Genomic DNA, 14,633 nt, shown 5'->3' with positions numbered 1-14,633 from the left:
GAAACTGGAGCAGCAAGAGAAGAGAAAATAAGCAATGCTACACTTAACACCAGCCCAAAGTCAGGCAAGAAACTTCTCATGTCATCTCACTCTACATGTCAGCCAAGCACTATCTTTAAAGCTGTAATTTCTTGGTGATGGAGGTTTTAAAATATATAAACCAGCCAGATAAATCTGATTGTTACTCCTCCTCATTAATAGCTGTAAAATAACAGAATATCTACAATACTTGCTGTTGTGGATTCAAGAGACTGAAAGACACCAGACACATGATCACTAATGTGATAAGGTTCACTTCTCCCTATGACTGGTCTCTCCTGGCTTTAAAATAAGCATTAACTTTTCCCTCACCTATTGGATCAGGCTCCTCTCTCTGCTCCTGTTTATACATTGGCAACATTGAATAAGCCCCTCCCCAAAGCTGGGGGAGTAAAGGAAAGACAGCAAAAATTCTTATGACACTTTCCTCTTGAGGTAGGGGTTCCTCTTGCTGTCTATGAATATCTCAGAAGAGTCACATATGAATGCTTATTTCAGTGAGGAAAAAATTAAATAGCCTATATACAACAGCATAAGAATTCAAAAGTAGTTGCTCTATCTCAGTCATAAAAAGTTTAGAAACCCACACTTTCTACTAGAGCACCCTAACCTTTCTCAGCCAGTAGTGAGAGGTACAAGAATCTACTCTATGTTCACATCTGCTGCTCAGAAACCCTCTGACAAAGCTAAAATACTGGCCACAGTACTGACTGCATAAATATGCACACGTGCAAGGGGGAAAAAAAAGGATAAAAATAAAAGCTATTTGTGCATTTATTTGCCTGCATGATCGAGTTCAGCTCCTCAACTTCAGCAGGTGGCTAACAGTCTTAATACAGTAACACACCACTTCTTTTCAAAACAAGAGAAAAAACCCCACCAACCAGTTACTCTCACCATGGTACACTCCAGCTCTCAGGAACAACCTTGAGCAGTTTACAGAAACCTCACCCAACAGGCAGCTACTCACACTGCCAAAAGAGAGAGCTCAACTGGAATGATATTTCACATCCAAACACAGCACCTAATAAATACTAAAACAATTGATATGGGCTACCAGCAGCACAGCAATTACCTTATTATAAAAAAAAAAAAAGAAAAGAAAAAAAGAACAAAGATCCATAACTTGGCCATGGAAGTCATCTAAGCACAAAGGGGTGATCACCTATCTTCAGGCTAATATGCATTACAATGTAATTTGTCTAAGGCTTGGTCTGATAATCCGAGGGTATGAAGTGCAGTTATAAATATATATGATATGTATATATATCTATATATATGTATGTATGTATATTAAAACACAATCTTTTAACTCTAAGAGGTACAAGGACAGCAGATTGGAGCAGGAAGCAGTGTTTATCTGATGTGTTGGCACTACCATCACAAATTTGCCTCACCATTTACACATGAGAAAAAGAACAAATGAAGCATTATGTGTCTGCTCTTGGGTGTTCTGGTACTCTGCATACCTGCTGCAGAACTGTTACACCTTTGCCCTGTTAGAAAGCAGTTCCTAGCTGACTGTCTTTAAGTTTCAGGCCATTTGAGCTGGTTCTGTCCCAGCTCTTTATTGGAACTGTAAGGGAAATTAACCCACAAACACCAGAGGTTTATGTCCAAAAAGGAGACAGAGGAGTCCTTTTTGCTTTATTCGAATAAAGGGAGAGGCCATGGGGCATTCCCCTGGGATCTCTCAAATTTTTGGAGGACGCAGCCTCCCTTTTTATTCTATTTTCCCGGCCGCTTTTCCCTCTCTCTTTCCCCATTGGCTGAGGTACTCGAGAGGCACAGACTTCCCGGAACGCCTGACACCTGACATTCCCCTCTAATGTATAACCCTCCCTTTTAATTTTTAATTCTTGTAGAATTCAGTTTTCCCCCTCCCCGTTGCTTCTTTCATCTTCTGTTACCCAATTTTATTTACCAGCAAACCTACAGTTTGTTTGTAAAGGCAAATCTCTTTTTCCATTCATCAATCAGTGTAATCCCTCTCATTGTTTCTTTTATCTATAGGTGCTAACTTTACCTACCAACAGATCTACAGTTTGTTTGTAAAGACAAATGTAACATTCCTCTCAGAACTACATTAAATAAATACCCCCACAGCTAGCGGGTGCTGAACGGAGGTGTTACCACAATGACTTGTTTTACAGCTGGACTATTATCTTCTTCCCTTGTAACTATTCAACTGCACAGACAACGTGCTCATGCCACTTGCAGGCATGATACAGTTTTTTGTGGACTTCTGAAAGCAGCATCCTAAATCTGAAATCTAATTACCATAAACACTTGATCATGAAGATGAAAATAGTATTGACTGAACACTCCATAACTCTAGCTTCTTAAATATTAAGTCAACTACTCTGGTTTCCTATACAGGAGGAGATCTCCCAGTTTCTATCAGAAGATTTTGTAGCATGTTCCTAAATTCAAAAGATGGCAGCTGCCCAGCAAAAAGGAGTCAGATCCAAATCCAAGAGGATAGGACATAACCTACCTACAATATTAGTAAGGCTTTAAGCCACTTTACTATCTTGCACTGCAGCACAAAAGTTTAAAGTAATCTCTTGCTAACCTTAAAGGACAGCAGCAATCTAAACAGAGCAACTCAAGTGTCTACCTACATTTATTTTCTTCCACGCTGAGCATTCCTCAGAGTATTTAAAGTGGCTCAGGAATAAAGTAAAACCAAACAAAGAAAAATATTAGTGGGAAATGACAGAACTGACATTTTTAGAATATAGCAGTTTATCCCAAGAGGTGCATTAATAAAGCAAAATAAGAAACAAGTTCTTTAAAAACAAATTACTTATAGTAAGCCTCCATATATGATGAATTGTGCATTTTTACCCCTAACCTCATACCAAATAAACAATTCAGCTCCATGATCTGACATAAGGATCATTGCTTACTTTCCCTGTTTAAATTTGTGTTACATCAAGATTAAGACAATAATTATTCTTGCAAAAACATTGTATGGAACTACAACTGCTTCAGACAAGTGGAAAGGATATCAAGATAGCATGAGACAAAAATCTCAGTATACATATAAACACTTAAAGAGAAGAGGAGCCTTGAGATTTCTTAGTGGAAATTCTTCAGGGACCACTTCTATCATTTAACAAACAATTTGACTTAGGACAAAGAAAATAGAGATGCAGTACTCAGGCTTGTATGATTTTAAAAATCAAATCTTTACTGTTTCATACTGCTAAACTATTGAAAGCAGAAGGATCTGGGAACAGAGAAAGAGGCACTTTGGGGCAGACCTGCAACTGCTGGAAAGGCATGATCTTGACACAAGGAAAGGAACTACAAATATATGGAGACCCCAGCTTACATTTGTGACTAGTTAAACCTTGCCTTACAGGACCCAAAGGATGGGATGTTTAAGGGGGCTGCACAGGCACATGAGCTCCCTTTCCTAAAGCCTCCAGTTCTACCCAGGTGCCATGCAAGCTGTTCCAGACATCACCAATCAATTCCTGGACAAAGATGACCAGCTGAGTGAAACATTTCCAGCTAGATCTAACCCAGAGATGCCAGTTTGACTGTCCTGACCCAAAGAACAATGAAGCCATTAGTGTTTTTGGCCCAGATCAAGGGGTTACCAAGGGGATAAACTGGCAGGGACAAACTAACCCAACAGCTGCAACTTACCAGTTGCTCACTACGTGGTTCAGATAATTAAGCAGAAACACTGAAGAGCCAAGCAGGACATTGTGAGATGCACAAATCACATCACCAAGTTTCTTCTCACTATGCCTTCACAAATTTTTGGCAGGCCTTGAGCTCCACCAATGTCAAATCTTAACAGTCTTCACAACAAAAACCAAACCAGTGCCCTCAAATTCTATATGTATTCCCTACTCTCTCCATAAAGTAAGGAAAATAGGTACCCCAGCTCAGAAAAGAGCATTTTCAAACATTTATAATGAAACCCAAAGGGTTATGTAATTACAGAATCATTACAAACTTGAAATACAAGCAGCTAAGTACATCTAGACAGATGAATCAACTGGCAATGCAAGACAAAAAAACATTGATGGTGGTCTACTTAAAAGAAAATTCTGGCTAGGCAGGGATTTGTGTTTTATTAGTTTTCTGGGTTTTGGTTGCTTTGGGGTTTTTTCTTGGTTTTGCTTGTTTGCTGTTTTGTATCTTCAAGTCCTAGCTCAAATAAACTATTCCCTAGAGAATCCTACCTTAACTTAGTCCAAACCCATAACCTGCAAGTATCTACACATTTATGTATCCCAGTCACTCAAAACCTCAATCAATCCACAAAATATAATTATCTAGTAGCTATTCATATTATCAACTACCCTTAAAAATTGCAAAAAAATATTCCAGAGATCTTTTCTGGTTTGGGCCTTTTTAACTATAACCTTTCAGTACCCTCCTTGCTGTTCACACATATATATACACACCCTAATGTAGCCAGACCAGCATGTCCCTGCCTCAAATATCTCTGTATTATTAAAAAAAAAACTTCTCACAAGGAATGCTTTTCTCCCTTCTAAAACCACATTTATGCAATTAACTTCTACAAGCAGGGCTAGCACAGAAAAACATCTGGCTGGCACAGCTGTCTAGCCAGCATTAAGGCAGACCAAGAGTGTTTTGAGCCAACACTGACACATATCCCAAGTCTTCTACAACACATGCAGGTGAACAAGGAAAGTGAGTGTGAATTGAAAAAATCCTCTTCCTGACAGGAATATAATTACTGGACCAGAGTAAGAGGTTTTGACTGCTCCTAATCTAAGAACTGCAATATAGCTTTAATTAGAAGAGTAAAATTATAGGATACGCCCAATCCAGAAACCACAGCCAGAAACTCACTGCAATGTTTAGTCCACTCTGTTCTCGAGAACAAGATTCAATCCCAAAATTCAGCATTTACATAAGTACCATGGGTGGCATTCAAGTCACTGTGATTAAATGCAGCAGCATAGATTAAAACCAAGGTCAGCAGATTAACTTTTATTACCTGTTCATGAACTGAGTCGTGCTCCTGCATGGCAGGCTCCAGGGGATACCATCAATCCTTAACCAAACCCTCCCACTCAGGCCCTGCATTCAGCCCCAACCAAACAAGCTGCTGACAGGCTCACACTTGAGCCCACGTCCCCAAATGCCACCTCACATGCCAGCCAGGAGCAGGACTGCTATTGATGAGCACCTACCTCCAGCACAGGGTGCCAGCAGAGGACAACAGCTTTTTGCTGCAAAGCCTGTGGTTTCCAGTCAACTATTTGACAATCACCCATCACTACAGGGTTATACCAGAAAGGTCACTTTGAGCAGCTAGGAGCATTTAGTGCTCCAAATCATGTCACACGGGTCAGCAAAAGAAGGCTATGGCATAGAGCTCACCTAGGTAGCCCAAAAGCTGTGCACTCACTCATGCAAAGCACCCAAGAACCTCTGCCTACCCTAAGAAAAAGTTTATTTTCAAACCAATATAAATACAGGATACTTGTAAAAGAACATACTCATAATATGTAAGACTCTCATTTTTCTGCAAATCAAGTAATTTTCAAAGAGTTTTTACTGCTTTCAGCAGAAGGCAGAACCAAGGTAGAGCTTGATTTGTTTTTTAAGTTTCAGGAGAATTTGTAGCAGGACAAAGACCTTCCATCTTTTTTAACTTGAAAGGCTGTCTTTTGAATACATAGATTCAAACCTTTTAAACAAGAAACACAATCATCTGTAATTACTAATTGCCACATCCACTACAAAACGTTAAGGCTACAAAAAAATGTTCCATGATGCTACCTCATTGCCCCAGACCACCCCCAATCACCCACTGGAGAGCTACAGCAGAGGAGGGACAGGGCAATGTATCCCACAAGCTGCCCACCACCTCCTGAGAGGCACAGAGCCACTTAAGTTTTGCCCAACAGGCACGATTCTTCATAACCAAATTGCTATTTTACCTTCTTCCCCATGGATCTCTTTACCCAGGTAGGCTAACTGGGCCTGACTGGTGATACAGTATTAATTTCACCAGAACTGGGGAACTACAGTAGGAGCGTGACACTTCCTGGTGCATCCTGCAAACCGGTAGATTGAAAGGAAACAGAAACAAGATCAGAAGGAAACACATTCACTCTTTTTCCACTGAAACTCAGCAGCATTCAACAGCGCTCGATCTACCATCCCATGTCTTTGCTGTCACTTCCTTTGACAGTTTGTCAGCATGCCTGTGAATCTGGAGATTAAGGAATGTATGTCTAGGAGGCAAAAGAGCTGGACTTTTTCATCCTGATGTTCAGTCAAAACTTTTACAATCTAACCAGCAAGGCACACAGTGACCAGCCAGCAACAAGTACCTCCAATTACTGGCATCCAGCAGGAACTGCTAATCAGCTGTGTAATTCTGCTTACAAGTGTGCACTTAAAGGTGACTGATTTCTCATGAAACACCCTCATTCTCCCTTTTTTAGCTCAGAGCATGGATTAGCATCAACAAACAGCTTTGGATTTTCTGCTGTCCTGTACACCACAGTTCTTGTTTGAAAAGACATTTTATATTAAAAAATACTTGTAATTAGCTCATTACAAATGAATAAGAGTTTTTAATACCACTGGCTCCAAGCACATGACCCTCTATTTTGTAACTACAAACCCAGTCACTAGCTATGAATGCTGAAATGAAAGTATCCTGCTTTCCACACCTGGTTTCTTAATAGAAACTAATATTGCTACCAAAATACAAAATGGTTGTAGCAAAGGTAGCATACTAAGTTCTTTAACTGAAACACTGGTAGTTACTCAAAATGTTAATTTCTAAGATGAACACTAGCACTGTGACCTGCCGTGTTGAGAAATACATTCCAGTGTTTAGTAAGAACGGAAACATTCATGAGGCACACGTTACACGACTTTACTCAGCGTAACAGTAGGTGCTCCTACATGTTTAATTCGTTTGAAATAGGAGATGTTGAAGCTTAAGGTACCCAGTAGCAACCTACATACAACCAAAACGCATTCCTAAAGCTTCCCGCCAGGCCATTCACACAGCTTCAAAGAGTTAGGACACTTCTCTTGCACAGCACCAAGAGAGTGTAATTTTCTAACTACCAATGCTCAATTTTCAACAAACCACACTTTTTCTTGGGGGAAAGGACAGTGGTGGAGAGGAAAGGGGGAAATGTCCCGGGCAGACGTCTGAACTTTGACTCCACATTACTCAGTCCAAAATTGTCGGCCTAAAATATTACAAAGCCACATAGACCACAAAACAACACATGCAAACGAAGATCTGAGCGGCCTGTTCATCTCCACTAACCTACAGGCGCCTTCTGGAACAAAAAGCAACTGAAGATGTATCATCAACAGGTCATCCGGCTGCTTCTTTGTGGGAAAAAATATTCGAAACGCTGCTGAACAGAAACCGGAAACTGCCTTTTTTTCCCCGGGTCTCCCCCCGCCTCCCTACGCGTTCAAAATGAGAAAAAAAAAAAAACCCAAACCCTATCGTCCTTCAGATGCAGGAGCACCAGCTTCTATCTAGCTGAAAGGCTTTGTAATTTTTCTTGCCAAGTAGTGTTTTTTTTTCAAGGCAGACGAGTCCCAGAAAAAAAAAAAAAAAAAAAAAAAAAAAAAAAAAAAAAAATGTGGCCTTTAAGGCCAGAAACACCAGTATTACAGCCAGACTGCTTTTTGCTCGCATGTATTCCAGAAGCTGCATTTTGCAGAGGTGAAGTAGCTGCAGTTTTTGAGGCGGTAGTTAAAACAAAAACAAAGGGGGGAAAATGCTTCCGGTATAAAAACGTAACTGCTTTGAAATATACCCTTTATCAGACGAAAATTCTTCAGCTAAAAACACAACTGCTCCTTCTCTCCCCTGCCTTTTAAATATCTTCTCTACAGCTGTTGCAGGCAGAAATGTCCCCCTCCTACAAGATCCTCCTGAAAACGCATTATTTAACTAGGTGAAAACAAGAGTGAAAAGAAAAGCCAGACATAAGTCGCGCTGGACGGCGGGCTGCTCACAAAAGAGCCAGGGCTGAGGAGATGGGAGAGAAACCCTGCAATTCCTCCAACAAGCTTAAAATTAAAGACACAACTTACCCACCGCCCAGCTGGATTTTTCCAGAGTAAAACAACAACAAATTTGGAAACGCTAGGTATTAAAAAAAAAAAAAATCCAGAAAGAAAAAGAAGCAAGCTTTCCCACCAAGATCTTTCAGGTTAACAACAGCCAAACAAAATCCCCCTTTGTTTTGTTGTCACCCGCCTGCGTGCTGCTCCCATTCCGCGCTCCGGCACGGGAGGCTGCGATCAATGGACTTGGCGGGGAAGGCGGGGGAGAACGCGTTCTTATCCCCAAAAAATACACATATATCACCACGGCCGCCAAAAAAAAAAAAAAAAAAAAAAAAAAAAAATCCACCCCGAATTCAACAGAACCCTAGTGTTCGAGCACTGAGCGACTTTTTTTTCCTATTTTTTTTTAAGTGATGTTCTTCCCGAGGCCAGACGGCTCGGCAGCCGCTCCATGACAAAGAGCTTCCCCAGCACATCCAGCCCCACAGCCGGGCCAGCTCCGGGCGGGTGGGAAGCAAAAAAAGATTAAAAAAAAAAAAAAAAAAAAAAAAAAAGGAGACAAAAAAAAAAAACCCCAAAAAAACCAATAAAACAAACAACTCCCCAAACGCCAGTGGAGGGGAGAAAAGAAATACAACTAAAAAGGAATGGAGAATTATTTTAGAAAGAAGCACAACAAGGGAGCCTGCGAGGCGCAGTACAAAGCGCGCAGGGCGGCGAGGGGAGGAAGGAGCCCGAGGAAGGCAGGAACGGGGCAGGCCCCGGGCAGGGCCCCCATCCCCTCGACAGCGGCGCTCTGTCGCGACAGGCGCGATACTCACCCCGGGGAGGAAGGAAACGGGCAGAAGAGGCACCCCACGCCGGCAGGCCGGGAGCGGGGGAAGGGGCAGCCTCAACCTCCTCACGGCCGCGCGGAGGGCGATAGTTCCGACTGAGCGCCAAGGGGCGAAGCCTCAGAGCGCTCACCTCCAGCCAGTAGGGCTGCGGGTGCTGCGAGCCACGGGTCGGGGAGCAGCGGCAGCAGCTGCTGGAGGCGGCCGGGGAGAAGAAGCCGATGGACGCCGCCGGCTCCGCCGCCCTCACACCGACTGCCGCGCGCCGCCTCCCGCCCCGCCTCACCGCGCGCCACACCGGCGGGGCGGGGCCAGGCGGGGACACGCCCCCTACTCGCCCCGGGGCACGGCGGGAGTTGTAGTCCCGGCTCGCCGCCCCGCGCTGAGTGCCCGCACACCTGTGAGCAGCTGTGTGTGCGCCCACCTACCTGTGTGCCCACACAGCCCTGGGCTGCCTCAAAACGAGTGTGGCCAGCAGGTTCCCCCCTGCTTTTGCTATTGCAAGACCCCACCTGCAATACTGCGTATGGTTCTGGTGTCCCCACCATAAGAAAGACATAGAAGTGTTGAAGCAAGTCCAGAGAAGGGCCATGAAGCTGTCAAGAGAACTGCACAAAAACAGGCAGAGAAATCTGGGGCTGTTCAGCCCAGAGAAGAGAAGATCATGTAGAGAACTCACAGCAACTTTCCAATACCTGAAGGGGAACCTTCAGAGGAGCCAGAGAAGCTGTAGTGATAGGACAAAGAGTAATGGATACAAAGGGAAAACGAGGAAATTTATAGAGGTTGGATGTTAGGAAGAATTTTTTTCAGTGGTGAGACACTGGAGCAGACTGCCCAGGGAGGCTGTGGATGCCCCAACCCTGGCAGTGTTCAAAGCCAGGCTGGACAAGACTTTGAGCCTCCTGGTCTACTGGAAGGTGTATCTACCCAGGGTAGGGTGTTGGAACTAGACGGTCTTTAAGGTCCTTTCCAAATCCCTAACATTCTACAATTCTATAGTTCCATGTCTGCATGTGTGTATGTGTATGGACATGTGTGTATGTATGTATACATACATATAGATGCATAGAAAAATGTATGTATGTTATATACCTGTATATGTATGTGTATATATATATATATATATATATTTCAATTGAAATATAGCCACATAAAGAAAGATTATGTTAATTGGTTTTTTTCTCTGTTTTCCATAGCTTAAGAGAAATCACAGGCTTGGTGTGGTCTTCAATTTTTTTCTTACACATGGTGAGAAACAGATTTTTAAGGGAAATGGCAGTTTTTACCACCACAACCTTCAGAAAAAAAAAAAAAAACCAAAAACCATGGTCCTGCCCCAACACAGCACAAAAAGGCAATGGAGATGCTTTCATAGTCATCACATCATGAGCTGCTGAAGAATTATCCAGGGTCAGAAATATTTGTGGTGCCTGACTGTGTAAACTCTACCCCTCATTAACCTGAGTTTCACTGGCTCTGGGATTTTTAAGGAGAGATTAAAAGACATAAATTGGAGTTCCCAGATTATAAGAACAAAAGGTGTGTGGGTGACCATCCCTCACGATCTCTGGTGTAACCCTGCACATCCCAAAAACAGCTTTTTCCTCAAAGGCAGTATTCTTTTAAAACACCCGAGACAGAAATAGCCCTGATGGCAAACTCACCACACCCCAGCTTTTGGTGGCTGCAAACAAAGCCCAGTGCTCAAACTGAGCTCTCCTCGGAGCGTTTATTGGTTTGCCTTTGGATTTGCTGTAGCTTTGCTCTCCGTGCTCAGCAGCTCGTTATTCCCTGCCTGTTTCCATCCCAGGTGTTTGCAGCCCTCTAATCGGGGGTGCTTTAGCCTCCTCTTTGCTGAGCTCCCGACACCAGCATCCCCCCATCCTTGCTGTGGTGCTCACCCCCGAGCAGGAGCGTATCCCTCATTTCCCCATAGCTGCTGGAGGTTCCCACGGGACTCAGGCGTGAGGGAGTAAGGAACACACCTGCAGGCACGTGGCAGATGGGTGCAGGTGGCAGCAGGACAAAGGCACGGGTGGAGAAACTCCTGGCCCCAACTCTGACATGGAAAACCTGAGCCCCCCCTGAGAGGGTGTCATGTCTCAAGGCAGGTGCTTCTTTTCTAGAGGTAGTGGGCAAAAGTTGAAGGAAATGGGATGGGAAGAAGGCAAGGGATAGGTGGAAAACTGCAGCAGTCACAGACAGGCACCATGCTGGAATGAGCTGCCTGACCCTTGCATGCTGCCTGACGTGCTCAGAGCTCAGCGTGTAATGAATCACCTGCCACACATGTGATGTAACACGACAGTGGTAACAGATCTCATTATTATCCAATTTACATGGGAAACTGGGGTGTGGAGAGGTGAATATTGTGCCTGGGGCGTCCCGAGACCAGATTACAGAAGGCCTCACTCTGCCATCCCATGCTCACTTTACTAAGCTCTATAGGAATTAGGTGCAGCTGGCAGAAGCAGACATGGAGTATGCTGAGGAGAGCCTGGGGGGAGAGGATCAGCTTGGCATGCACAGTACAGAACCTTGCCCCTAGCATCTGTGTCCTGCCACAACAAATAGTCCCTCTTGCTGAATGGGATCCCCTTCAGCTCCCAAGAGCTGCTCCAGGTCGCTGTCACACACTGTGCTCTTCTGTAGCATCTGATGTGTTTATCACTTTGCCCCCTGGGAGGCTCTTGCCTCATTTTGCCTGGCCATAACACCCTCCTGCAGGAGACAAAATGATGGTGGGAGATTTCCAATATGCCAGCCTTGTCCCAGCTGCCTCAAGGGTGAGTCCCAGGTGCTGAGCCTGGGAGAGCACCTGCATCCAGACCAGGGCTTGTGTCCCATCACTGAGGGACCATCTTTTATGTAACTCTAAATTAGCACCTTCATGACGGATTTCTGTTTAATGAATTGTCCCAATCCCTTCTGATACCCATGCAAGCATTTATCCTTTGCACAACCCCCTGGCTCAGCACTGCTCCTGGTTCCCTTTTCATCTCAATCCTGCCTCAGGGTTAATTTCTTTCTCAAAGACGTTTCAGAGGAAGCTTAAGAGACAAATCAGCATTACAAAACATTCCTCTTGTAGAAGAAAGAGTTTTCAGAAAGCTTTTCTGTCCTTACTTTATTAAAAAAAAAAAAAAAAAAAAAAAAGGAAACAGCTGAGTTTGGTGACTCTTTTTGGTATTTCCTTATATTTAGCACACGTCCCTTGCTATGGAAAAAGGTCGATCATCACTGATGGCTTAAAGTCCGCTGTTATGTGCCCAGAGGTCTGGAGACACTGGTGCTAAAAACTGGGCTTTAGAACTCAGCTCCTTGCTGGCAGGAAGCCTGGGGGCTGCTTTTCCCTCTGATCTTGCCATGTACCATTGTACCACAAGCTTGTACCACTGCACGGAGAGACAGCATGAAGCTGAAACACAAAACACTCAATGTTTTTGGGGAGATAAGCTGAACTGAGGTGACCCTGCACCATGGATAATTCATTGGAGAAAGAATAGTTGGTAGGTAGAGAGTCACCTTTTCTGACCCATCTCATTTCACCCTGGTTTTCCCCTCCCAGCACTGAAACTTGGAGCTGCGACTCAGACAATTGGAGCTCTGAAATAATCTTTGATATTTAAACAACTATTTTCTGTTTTCTGACAGCCACACACTGTTCCAGTGTTCGTGTTGAACAGGCTCTCTGAGTCAGATGCAAAATAAAGTGACACATGGTCCCCTCCAATGTTCCCATCAGAGCACGTATCGTCCTGTGATCTCACTGCAGCAACGAGGAAACAGGGAAGGCTCTTGGCCAGGTCTCTGTGCTGCTCTTAGCTGCACATGGCCTCAACAGAAACAGTTCATTCACACCTCACTGCCCCTCTCTGTATTATTAAATAAAATGATCCCCAGCCAGAGTGGCTTGGCTGGGCTCAGGGCCATGCTAAGCACTGCATCTCCTAAAGCACCATGGCCAGTCCAAAACTCTCCAGTGCATCTCCTGGCCATGCCCAAATAATTTTCCAGATGTGAGCTGCCAAGATCAACCTGCCAGGACACTTCACCAAGCCCTCCCCAAAACCCTGAGGAGGCCCCTCATTCCTAGGGGAGAACCTGTGTCTCCAAGGGGTGTCCTCATGCCTTTCTAAACCAGCTGCCTCCCTGGGTTACAAAACTGAAGTTTGTATCACCTTTCTCATACAGCCCATAGGATTCCAAGGGATTCAAGCCTACACCCAGGCAAATTTCATTGGGGACTGATGCTACTGGGACTGAGCATGATGACAGGGTGCTGGGCAGCTGCTGGTGCCACAACATGCTGCAATTCCTGCCTGTGTGGGTAATCAGCGCAGCTCAGTGCCACGAGCTGTGATTAAGTCATTAGTCAGATGCGTGAAAATATTTGAGATTACAAGTCGATGCTGAATTCCTTCTTGGAAGGGTTGAGGAAATTAATATTTAGCTCTGGTGGACACGAGGTCAGAGCCTGTCAAACACAAGACATGATGCTGTCACCTCGAGCACAGGCATCAGCCTGATCATCAGGTGCTGGGCTTTTCCAAAGGAGTGCACTAATTCCTCCGACTCACAAGCTCAGCCTTGGGTTCATCAGGGGCTAATCATCAAATCATTGCAGAAAATTGAAGCACCCCGAGCCTGGCAGGTGATTCTTTCTTTCTCTGCCATGCCCAGTGGTGTGCACTTGCACCTGCACTGCACTCAGGCAGAGTAAAGGGGTGGCTGTGCAATCACCCACAATCAATCAGGCTGATCGTGTACACCGATTAAATTATGTTCCTCCACCAGTTCTTAGAAATGTAATTTGCTTTAAGTTAATAAGCAAACATCTACCCTCTCAAAGTGTATTTGCAGAGCTGTAAAATCAAGGGGCACTTCATAACAGCAGCGAGGAGGGGGGGAGGGATGGAGCTGTGGTACCAGCACAGTGTTTGGTCAGGATGCTGCTGGAGTCAGCCACCTGGATGGACATGTGTCAATCCCCCTGACATACTTTAATTAATTAGCTATGTGGAACAAAAATTGCAATCCTTTCAGAAGAACTCCCTTTGAATACAGCTGCAAAAGAGGAGGTTTGAGCAGAACATGAAGCCTCCTGGTGTCCTTTTGCTGAGGACAGGATTGCACCCCATGGGCTCTGGGATGTATTTCTTTGCTTGTCCTTAAATGTGGATCTGAGAGAAAGTTTGTTCAGCATTTGCAGTGATTTCTCCACCAACTGTGTCCTACTTGGTGGGGTAAGCAAGACCTCCACCAGCTGTTCCCAGGTGCATCTCTTGGGTTGCTCAGGTGGGAGAAGGTGTTTGGCTGCTGCTCAACATCACAGCTGTCCTCCCATGGACCATGTGAACACACATCCCAGCTTTCCCAGACATCCAGTCTCAAAATTAAAGTCTTTTCCCCCACCCGCTCTTCTTTTGTTCTTCTCTAAAACAAGGTCTCTGAAGCTGTCGTGTGGAAAGGACACATGCATTTTCCAAGGGAGGGGGACATGGCAGCATCTCCCCCTCACCCAGCCCACAGCACAACCCAAAAAATGGAGGAGGCAGGTGTGACTTGAGCAAGGCTCGTTTAAATGCCTTTAATAAGGCAAAATGAAAACACCACGCGTCGCTCCCTACAGCTGCTGTATCAGTCTGGAGGGTGAACTAGTAAGAAAATCAGCACATAATCAGCATGTGAGTGCTCCCA

At 44.5% G+C, this 14,633-nt stretch overlaps 1 protein-coding gene across 4 annotated transcripts in view; it reads right to left on the bottom strand.

Annotated features, from left to right (window-relative positions):
- PELI1 (pellino E3 ubiquitin protein ligase 1) overlaps positions 1-9,200 on the bottom strand; it is a 42,460-nt gene extending 33,260 nt beyond the window's left edge. Inside the window, exons 1-2 of one of the 4 annotated variants that reach the window (XM_079324717.1) lie at positions 8,919-8,993; positions 8,122-8,173 (exon numbers count right to left, since the gene is read on the bottom strand). The gene's annotated coding sequence lies outside the window, so the exon portion shown is untranslated. Of the gene's footprint in view, positions 1-7,336; positions 7,421-8,121; positions 8,174-8,918 lie in introns of those variants that run through there. The other 3 variants (XM_079324712.1, XM_079324716.1, XM_079324715.1) reach the window with 3 other exon arrangements.
- Positions 9,201-14,633: the final 5,433 nt, after the last annotated feature.

Source organism: Erithacus rubecula, assembly GCF_903797595.1.
Source record: "Erithacus rubecula genome assembly, chromosome: 2".
In the NCBI taxonomy this organism is placed as follows: Eukaryota; Metazoa; Chordata; class Aves; order Passeriformes; family Muscicapidae; genus Erithacus; species Erithacus rubecula.
This window is presented reverse-complemented; position numbering and strand designations above follow the sequence as displayed.